At 33.3% G+C, this 11541-nt stretch overlaps 1 protein-coding gene across 1 annotated transcript in view; it reads left to right on the top strand.

Moving 5' to 3' along the window:
- Positions 1-1836: 1836 nt before the first annotated feature.
- Positions 1837-11541, top strand: part of LOC127730229 (ceramide synthase 2-like) — a 28264-nt gene continuing 18559 nt past the window's right edge. Inside the window, exons 1-2 of the mRNA XM_052238522.1 lie at positions 1837-1931; positions 10197-10263. The gene's annotated coding sequence lies outside the window, so the exon portion shown is untranslated. The remainder of the gene's footprint in view (positions 1932-10196; positions 10264-11541) is intronic.

The raw sequence follows: 11541 nt of genomic DNA, 5'->3' as shown, positions 1-11541 counted from the left end.
TTCTTTAATACTATATATACATCATACAACCTGACTCGGGATTGTTAGTGAATCAATTTTTAGAGACTTTTCGTATCATGTGAAAATTTGTATTTTCCCTTTACTCAACACTGTTGAAAGCTTCAGATGGCGAATATGACTCAAACTATTCACACTTGATTTTTTTAAGAAGCCAAGTTCTCATGGTGTTCTATATAATTTCGATACATGTAGCTGATGTAAATCTTTTGGTTATCAGTTTGAACGCGTACCCCACGCATTTTATTCGAACGTTAAGCAAGCAGATTGGGACCTCCTCCCCCATATAAAACAGCTATATTAGCTATATTTATAATTTTATTATAACCTTATCACCAGAAGATGTTCAAGCATGTTTCTTATCGGACATTGACAAAGGAAAACAAATGTTACAGTAGGTGCTTGGTAGTAAGGTCACGTCAGTGATAACATTCTAGTAGATGTGATTATGGGAAGTTTAAACAGTGATAACCATATAAAAATAGTTTTAACGTATTAATATTGAGAATGATTATCAATATCAAAAGAATTGTGCAAACTTCCGCAGTTGACCCTTCATTTCTTTCCTAGAATTTCCCATCGCCACCTTCTAAAAACCTGCTTACTTAAAACACAAGTAGGGTGAAAATCTGAAAATTAATACAAAAAAATTATCATTATAGTTGAGAACGGGTTAATCTTGATGACAGTGGTACACTAGATACTAAAGATATAACATTTCTCTCGTAATTAAGATATGAAAAATCATGTGAAAAAAAAAAAACTCACCGAGAAAAAACAAAGAACACATACATTTTAAAAGTTTTCGAACCATATGTCCACACAATTCTTTTATATCTATCTAGAAAGCATGAAAAAAGCGAAAAAGATGAGAAGAAATTGAAAACTTTCAAAGATCAAAGAATTATACTTTATGTAAAAGGCGGAGCGTTAAATACTGAATAAATTAATTCAGCCATGTTTCGTGTTGATGTGCCTGTTCAATGTTAGAAATCTCTTATTGTTTTGTCTATTTGTCTCACGTTCCTTTTACTCTCTCGCTCGTTCGCGCACTTATTCTCACCCTCGTTCGCGCTAACTCTCTCACTCGTTCTCACACACACTCTCTTGTTAACACACATACACTTGTTTGCGCTCACTGTCTTGTTCGCTCCCTCTATAACTTGTTCGTTCTCTCATCATTTTAATCATTCACTCGCTGTTTTTCACTTACTTTCTCGCTCACTCTTATTCCTTGTATCGTGCACTCGATGCCTATCTCTCTCTCGTTCACTCGGTATATCTCTTGTTCCCTCAATGTCTCGCTTTCATTCACTCAATATCTTTCTCGTTCATTCACTCAATATATTTCTCTCTCTCGTTCACTTGTCAACGTATATTTGTTCCGCCTAACAGAAGTTCCACTGGAAACTTTGTTATAAACAATGTCATAATATCTGTTCCTGTTGGAACAAATATGCTATACCATTTATTCCGTTCGAGGAACATATACTGTAATATTTATTCCAGTTGAAATAATATTCCAAAATATTTCTTCCATTTGGAACTTATATTATGAAGGAACTTCCATTTCGTGACAGGCAATTTTATTTGAAATAAAGAACCCATTGTATTCTGTTTGAATAAGTTAACCGTTGGCGCTTTGCTTGTTGAGTATCCTGGTACTTTTCTTGTTCCGTTTGCTAGATATTTTTCTTATTTTGTCTCTTTAAAAAATATTTATCGCGATGAAATAAAGGGTGCTAACTGTGATTCCTTTATATATTTCATTGTAATTTAGCAACATAACAATATATGGCATCTAGAATTTAAACCGGTTCACGCGTAGTCAGTGAAGCGTTAGAATATAAACAAAACTTTAGGAGGAAATATCAAACAGAAAAGACGTCTGTTTGGGCCTCCCTCAAAACTGGGTAAGTTCATTTTTATCTAAAAAAATATATAAAATTACAAAAATACCAAACTCCAAGGAAAATTCAAAACGGAAAGTCTCTTATCAAATGGCAAAATCAAAAGCTCAAACACGTTAAACGAATGGAAAACAACTCATATTTCTGACTTAGTACAGACATTTCCTTATGTAGAAAATAGTGGATTAAACCTGGTTTTATAGCTAGATTACTTCTCACTTGTATGACAGTCGCATATAATTTCATTATATTGACACTAATGAGTGAGCAAAACAATCGGACATAATAGGTAAAAATGTCAAAAATTGGGAAACAACAGACAACATTGTTCCTTCATAATGTAAGTTCCAAATGGAAAAACTATTCTGGAATATTATTTCCACTGGAATAAATATTACAGTAAATGTTCCTAACGGAATAAATGCTATAGCATATTTGTTCCAACAGGAACAGATATCATGACATTGTTTATAACAAAGTTTCCAGTGGAACTTCTGTTAGGCGGAACAAATATACGTTGACACCCTCATATAATAAATGTTGTGAGTAGTATTGATTTAAATGGACAATAGACATCTGCAAACAATAGGTGATTTAAACTGTGTAACCATGGAATACTTCCATGGTGTAACTGAGTGGACCGTATCAAATGAAACTCATGTGTTTGTTTATTTTGCTAACTTCTGCAGACTGGGAAAAAATGCACATCAAAATCCATTTAAGTTTTTAATTTTCTGAAACATAGACTACATATAACTTTTATATATCTAGGGCCTGCCTTAAAACTTTCCTAGATGCATCAGTTTGTCTGTACACATAGTAGAGCTTGTGGTGTAAACACGGCCATATTTTTCAATTCCTTTTGATGAACCTTAATCACTATAAATGCATACAACTATGTCAACAACAACAAAAAAAAAAAACAAAATGGCATATAGACACACAGGCACTTGTCTCTGAAAAAAAAATTCCTATATACCTTAATATAACACAAGGTACTTAAGATTGCTACGGATGATTCCAAAAACAAAAGTAGGCGTGTTATTGTAACAAAAATTTGTTCCGGCGTGACATTTGTTCCGCCGGAACAAATTTCATAGAAAATATGTTCCACCGGACTTTATATTACAGAAAATATGTTCCAGCACTGTAAAATTTGTTCCGGAACTAATTTTATGGCCAAATGTGAAATAAGTTCTGGAACAAAAATCATAACTCCATGAATTTTGTTCCAATTAATATTAAGAGTTTTAAAAAGTTAAATAAGTTCCTGTGATATTTGTTTTAAACAAACGTGTACATATTTCATAGAAATCAATGTATCATAATTTGTATTTATGTTTTATGTGGTATTCCTCCTTAGTTTTTGTTAACTGTCATGGACCTGTGTTCTAGTCATACATGTACATAGGTCATAGCACAGTTTCAAAAGAGTGTGTCTTTTGTTTCTACATGTCTTTTGAGATAACTGAACAGTCATTTTTTCCTTTTCAAATAAGTACATATGTTCATCTTTAACTATACTAAGTCTTTTTTCCGAATGATTGATTTTTATTATTCTACTCTTTACTGGCTGAAAAGTGTCATTTTGATATTTTTTACGGAGTATATAATTAAACATTTGCTATACTCCACAAGATCCGAATTGGATGATTTACACTTTTTCTTTTTTTATTATTGATATAATACTTATTGAATGATACCTTTAAACTCACGGATGACAAATGCTCAGTACATAAGATAACTTGTTTAACCAGTGGAACATATTTCACAGACAAGGAACTTATTTCAAAAGGTGAGGAACAAATCTCACAAACCCAGAACTTATTTCACCAGATAAGGAACAAATCTCATAAACCGGGAACTTATTTCACCAGGTAAGGAACACATTTCACCAACCCGGTACTTATTTCACCAGGTAAATTATATAGAAATCATCTATGAAAAAAGTTCTCCCAGAACATATTTCCTGTGATATTAGTTCCACTTGAACTTTTTTCACAGGAACAAATTTTGGCTCACATTATACACCATTGTGCAGAAAAATCAATTTAGATTTACGACATAACAAGTTTTAGTGGGGTTGACAACCGAGAAATCGGCATATAACGGAATTTCGCGACCAGCTGACATTTTTCAAAAATGCGAGTTAAGTACCTTGTGTTATATATGGGTATATAGGGGGAAAAATCTGAGACAAGTGCCTGTGTATAGACACTATTGACAAAGCACATAAGCAAAAATAAAAGACAATAGCATAATAACACAATGGCGGGATGTATAAGTACCGAGCCACGCCAAAAGGAGTATTACCAAAAATGGACTAAATAGTAAAGGTTAAAAATATACAAAGACAAATAAAAAGAACACTATAACACGTAATTAAGATTATAAACAACGTCAGTACCTAGAATCTATACTTCAAGAATATCATGTATTATTTGTGAAGTTGATAATGAATATTTATCAACAAGGTCTTGGTAACTTCCGATGAACTTTTTGTAAAAAAGGGACGAGACGTTCTTTGACATAATCCTGGTTCATCAACTTTCTGCTCAGACACTGATGACGTTTTATAAAGTCTGAGTAGCAGCTGCAAACTGATATATATCTGAAAAGACCGCCTCGGTGGTTTCGTGGTAGCGTGTTCACCTCGAGTGCGGGAGGTCGTGGGTTCGAACCCCGACGGGGTCAAACCAAAGACTTTAAAATTGGTATTTGCTGCTTCTCCGCTAAAAAAAGTAAGATAACAAAAATACCGAACTCCAAGGGATATTCAAAACGGAAAGTCCTTTATAAAATGGCAAAACTAAAAGCTCAAACACATCAAACAAATGGAAAACAACTGTCATATTCTTGACTTGGTGGGGCCTCGGTGGCCGAGTGGTCTAAGTAGTTACTACTGATCATAATCACTAGCCAGTCAACACTGAGGTTGTGAGTTCGAACCCCGCTCGTGCGGGTGCACTCGACTTCAATCTTAATTGACTAGGATTGTCAGTTTACCTATCGAAGGTCGGTGGTTTTCTACGGGCACTCCGGCTTCCTCCACCAATAAAAACTGGCCGCCACGAAATAGCCCAAAAGCGGTGCTTAAAAGTGGCGTTAAAACACAAAAAAACAAAAATCAAATCTTGACTTGGTACAGGCATTTCCTAATGTAGGAAATGGTGGATTAAATCTGGTTTTATAGCTAGCTAAACCTCTCACTTGTATGACAGTCACATAGAATTCCATTATATTGACAACACTGTGTGAGCAAAACAAACAGACATAATAGGTAAAAATGTCAAAAATTGGGGTACTGCAGTCACCATTGTAATATAATCTTTATCACTATACAAATAAATAACTATTTCAACAAAGAAAAACAAAATGGCATATACGGGGCCTTTTAAAGCTGACTATGCGGTATGGGTTTTACTCATTGAATAATGCCGTAGGGTGACCTATATTTGTTAATTTCTGTGTCATTTAGTCTCTTGTGGAGAGTTGTCTCATTGGCAATCATACCACATCTTCTTAGTTTTATATATAGACACTCTGTAGACAAAGTACATAAGCAAAAATGAAAGACAAGAATACATAATTGACCATAGCACAATAACACAATGTCGGGATGTACAAGTACCAAGCCATGCCAAAAGGATATTACCAAAAACGGACTAAACAGTAAAGTAAAAATGTACAAGGAAAAATAAAAAGAATACTATAACACGTAATTATAAACAACGTCAGAACCTAGAATCTATATACTTCGAAACCATCATGTACTATTTGTGAAGTTGATACGGAATATTTATCAACAAGGTCTTGGTATCTTCCAATGAAATTTTTTAGAAAAAGGACGAGACGTTCTATGAAAAAACCTTGGCTAATCAAATTTCTGTTCAGACACTGGTGACGTTTTATAAAGTCTGAGTAGCAGCTGCATTCTCTTGAATACCGAATGAGTTGGGAAATGCATATCCCATATGCAGGTGAACTATGCACGCGGCATTACGGAGTAAGAACAAATACTGGTTGGCTCGGAGTCAGAATAATGTGTCCAGGTAAGGTGACATGTCTTCCTGCGGAGAGTTACCTTGTGAAATTGCACGTTAAAATCCGGCTCAGCGTATCGGTCTAGTACAAAGCAGGGTTACTATTCATATTGCATTAACAAGCTCCCGTCCTGAATATGCATATTAATTTGCCGCTAGACGTTAAGCAACCATCCATCATCATATTATATCTGAAAAAAATCACTGCAAGTAAGTATTGAACAACACCGCATCTGCACAAAATATAAGTAACTAACTCGCTCAAAAGCAAGCAACCAATACAACAATAAAACAAGTTGCTTTCTTTAAAAAAAGAAAAGCAATACGTGAACATAAGACCGCTGACTGGTCATCAAAAGATTGTTGCTGAATTTTTGTTTGCTTTTGAATTGAAATAATTGACTGTGAATAGAAGGAGATAATGATGAAGTTAAACTACCTTTATTAAAAATATGTAATAGTGTGTACATTCTTGCACAAGTCAGTTGAAAGCAATGCTGGATAGGTGTGAATAGAAAAGTGTATATACAGCTACTATTTGAATATACATTTTAAAGCTCGTCTTTTTCATTTATTACTTGGGATTGTACATCATTTTTTTATTATCCTATTGCAAATCCCAATTTCTACAAACCGGATGTATATTGCAAATTGCACAAGCCAATCGCAATATAAATTTAAGCGCCCAGTTTGCTTTATAATCTGGATGCATTTATTTTATCTATCACATCTTTATATTTTGTTTCCTGCATGTATGCCTACATATTCTCAACTCGTTATTGAAGTTGTCTGTACTCATGGTAGATGTTTTACAGATAAATTTAAAGTCCATTTTTCATGTGAAGTGAAACCCTGTGGCATGCAACTTATAAGAAGGTTTCGTATATTTTTCTTGAGAGTAACACACCAGCTTCATTTGGACCTCTTATATAGAGACTTATTTTGGTCTCATAAAACATCTCAAATTTTAAGGATTTCCTTATTTTACTTCAATCAATCCAAATATTTTGATTTTGAAGAATATCTTATTTTCAGAAGTTTTATGAATACCTGAACATACTCTCAAAAGAACCAATTTATATAAAAAGACATGCAGATATAAAAAAAAAATACCAGGATTTAACATGTTGTACGCCAGATGCGGAGTTAAGTCTACAAAGAATCATCAGTGTTGCTCGAATAAAAATAGTTAAACAGGCAAAATAAAGTACGAAGTTGAGTAATCTATTCCTTGGGTAGAAAATCCTTGGCATTTCGAAAATGTTAAAGTTTATAAAAGGACAGTGACTCAAAAAAGAAAACAAAAGAGAAACAGCTAGATGTCAGAATACCGTAAGCAATGATGACCGTGTTTGAAAGTCACATAGCAAGCTCTTATTGCCGTGTCCTGAATTTAGATAAGAAAAGCAAAAATTCGCATTCGCGAGTGAAATTAATATTTATGCATGAACGTGGTATTTTTGCGCAAGAAATAGTAAATAGAAAGCATACTCATATATTAATCTAATAGTTGAATTCGGATGTCAAACTACCTATTTCAAGTGTTTTTACTCCGGATTCATTGACATTTTATCCAGAATTTTTGTGACGGCAAACCGATAGTGTGCGTGTGAACAGGGTGATGTATAATGTGAATGAATCAAGATGTGTAGGATAGCTGACCAACACAATGCATACAATTTTAAAAACCGTACCATAGTACAGATATTTATGTGATATAAGGTTGAACAAATAAAAGAAAAAAAAGGAAAAAAAATAATTAACATTATGATAGTAATTAAATTTTGTTATGATTATTGTAAAATATTAATTACGTTTTATGTGAGATGCAAGGATTTAAAATCCTTGTGAATTGAAACCACGCAAGTATTTTTTCATTCACGACCGTTTAAAATTTAGATATTTAGCTAACTTTGGATACGCATCCCTGCTCATTGGTGCTCATACGTTACATATAATTTTCATAAATGTAATGACTGATCAAACCTGTGAGACATAATGCACGTATATACATTACAATTTTAATTATCATTCTATAATTATTAGGAATAAATTCAGTCTCAGTTTTACCTTAACAATGAATATTCTCTTAGTCTGGTAGTATCTATTAATGAAATTAGATATTTTTTTACATAAAAATCCTTTTGTTTGATTATCTTTCTGCTTTCCGACCACTGTGTTTCCGACCTTAGATCACCTTAGATAAATATTTTTAACAGAAATATCGTTTTCTTAATTTTCTTCATTCTTTCCGACATTTTCTCATGCTATGATTGAAATACTAAATATCAAATGAAAACGTTCAGAAATAATCAGTTTATTCTGGGTCATTGTATATCAATAAACTATTCCCAGGTTTATTAAATACAACACACACACAACGGGTAGAGGGACCGTCTCAAAGCATGAATTATATAATTGCGTTATCATTATACTTGATATTTAATAAACATTCACATTATTAAAACATATATGTTTTGTCAAAAGGCAAATAGGTTCTAACATATAAATGATTTTTAGAATGCAACCTAGTCTTTATTATTTTACTTTCAAATCTACAAATGTACCGTTTGTCGGATTGTTGAAATATACAATGTCACGTTGTAGCCTATCCATAGAGGGACCGTATCAAAGACATAAATAACTACCTATATAAATGATGGAAAATATTCGAGAATCGAGTCAGAGTGGCCCATAGACACTTCCAAAACTCGCCAATATATAATCGTGAACCCAATTAGGGGGGTCACGCAAAAACATAAACCACGACTATGTATGGCCTTCTCGTTTCAGTTACAAAATTGGGATAATACTGATATTCATTTTCGCCATCTCAGAACACCGTCTCAGATACCTATCATTAGGTCATTAACAGATAAACCATATAATACGCAGCTTCTTTAGTACAGGCAATCTTGATGTATATCGGTTAAAATGCATATATTATAAACAATACATTCGTAAAGATCTATATAAACTATACATTTGTTGAGATGCATATAAACTATAGATTCGTAAAGATGTATATAAACTATACATTTGTTGAGATGCAAACGGACTGTGCATCTGTTAAGATGTATATAATATGAACTCTACATTTGTAAAGATATATAAATTGACTGTGTATATACATCTTTACAGATATACAGTTTTAAAGATGTAAAGCTTATATGCATCTCAACGGGTGTACATTTCATATAAATGTGTACTAAAGTAACTGTGTAAAAGGTTCCAACATGACAAAATGTGAAACAACTCAAAAGAGAATTTCCAACCAACAGCCTGATTTATGATAACCCCCCCCCCCCCCCAAAAAAAAAAAAAAAAAAAAAAACCAAATAAGGCAGACAGCAACCAACGACAGCCACTGAATTACACTGAATGTCACAGTGAAGTAAAAAAAAAAACTGCCGACCCTTCCGGAATATATGAGTTCGCCACAGATTTTAGGTGAAGCTCACTTGAGTAATTTGACTAGTGCTTTTTGTGGACTGATGGTTGTCTGTTCACCATTTTGTTTGGCCGTCTTTCTTCGACTCGTGGTTTTTGATTGACGGTTCTCTTGATAATTTCATTCTTTTTGTACTATAAAATATTTTCAATCTTTTGTACAGCAAAAGTTGTTTTATCAAACCTTTGAACAGTATACTTTTGTTTAACCAGTTTTTCCGGAAATATGAAGGTAGAACTTTTAAGAAAATTGAGATTTTTGACATGTCGTAAATCTTTAGTGCAACCAATTAACATTACAAAGTCTAAGTTCCTTTTTAAAACAGTCAATGGAGGACAAGGGACTCTTGATTAACTGATAGTTAAAAAAGTTAAAAATTGAGCTTTTGACATGTCGCACATCGTTAGTGCAACTAAATCAACATTACAAAGTCTAGGTTCCTGTTTAAAACAGTCAATGGAACTGAGGACAACGGACTCTTGAATAACTGATTGTTACAAGATTTGTTGACTATATGTTGTAATTTGTATTTTGTTTTGTCACTATCTTATATGCTTTACGACAATTGATATATATATGTCTTTGTCGCAAACATGTTTAATTTGTTTAATATATGACAAAACAGATTATTATTATTAAATGATCTTTCTTAAAATCATAGCATAGTAACATTGAGGTATCAAAATAGGCTAGATAAACCACATTACATCTAAATTTGATAAAGTTGTCCGAAGTAAAATCAATAGACATGATAGACGGCTGTTTACATTACAGCACACTAACTCACACAATTTTTACCTGGACGGATACAGCTACACCCGTAGACATCTGTAAAACAAAGGTAGGTTTCATCTCTAAAATAAAGGTAGGTTTCTGTTGCATCAAACTTATAATTCATAATGTATGTGTATTTGTGTATGAAAACCAAGTTCTACATTTCACAAATGTTGTAAATGCGGGCGACAAAATCATTGTCTGTCCTTAACGCGTATCAGGAAATACATTACAAGAAAACAGCATCGATTTATCTATCCCTCTTCTAGTGGCTTCGTCATACACACGGTTGCCGAGGAACCGTAATAGCAACTTAATTATAATTTTCAAACAAACAGTAAGCATTGTTAAATTATATTAGACATTTTATTGTGATATATACATGGCAGTACACAGAATAATAAATATGATAATTTTCTTTTATAATTATACGTGTTAAGACAATGTATTATGATAATGAAAACAGAACATCGTTCAATTTTTATCAGTTCTAATTTTGGGTAATTGAATATATAAATGGGATTGGAGAGATCGCTTCAAATTTATATGACCCAAGATATATATTTTTACAACGTTTATTTTCATTATCTCTAATATATGGTCTCTATATATTCTCCAACTAACTCGAACGTTTATCATGCATATTCATGATCAAACACAAAGTCAATACACACACTTTGAACAGTGAATAAAGCAGTACGTTTTATCTGTAGATTTTCTTTTCTTCAGTCACGTACGAGGAACTTTGTATATTTTTTTCTAGTGTAATTTTGTTGTACTTCAAGGTAAGTGACGTCTACATCTGTGCTGCATGATTGGGAATGATCAGGGAAAGAAACTCAAACTAAACGGGGTTCGTGGGAGATAACGGGGACTCCGTTTCAACTAAAATAAACAAAAATCTGGATTTCGATAAATGATCATAAATTGGTTGATGGTAGAAATTTAGTATGGTGGGGTTAAAGGAAGACAGTCTAATGGGAAGTAGGAAATTCACTGTAAACAATGCATTTGTGTTTCGCAGCCCTTGTACTGGTTGTATAGTACTTGACAACTACATACCTTTATTGATTTGCATCGTCCTTCTAAGAGATGTTGAACTATCGTACTTGTTAAATATACATTCAACTATATAATATCGTATTGGAAATGGTGTACCAAACTTTGAAACCCCAAGGATTGACTGCGGTATAGACATATGATCATCCCTAGGTCTTCTTCCGACTAGAAGCTAAATTTGCCAAAGTGGTGTGTCCGTTTGGCTGTGCGGGATGTATAATTTTGCAGCCACGTCCGGTAAGGATGGCCCGGGACGTAAAATTCAATGCCTCGCGTAGAGAGAGTG

Source organism: Mytilus californianus, unplaced genomic scaffold (genome assembly GCF_021869535.1).
Source record: "Mytilus californianus isolate M0D057914Y unplaced genomic scaffold, xbMytCali1.0.p SCAF_2, whole genome shotgun sequence".
NCBI lineage: Eukaryota > Metazoa > Mollusca > Bivalvia > Mytilida > Mytilidae > Mytilus > Mytilus californianus.
Note: the sequence above shows the minus strand (reverse complement) of the source record. Positions and strands in the feature narration are given on the sequence as shown.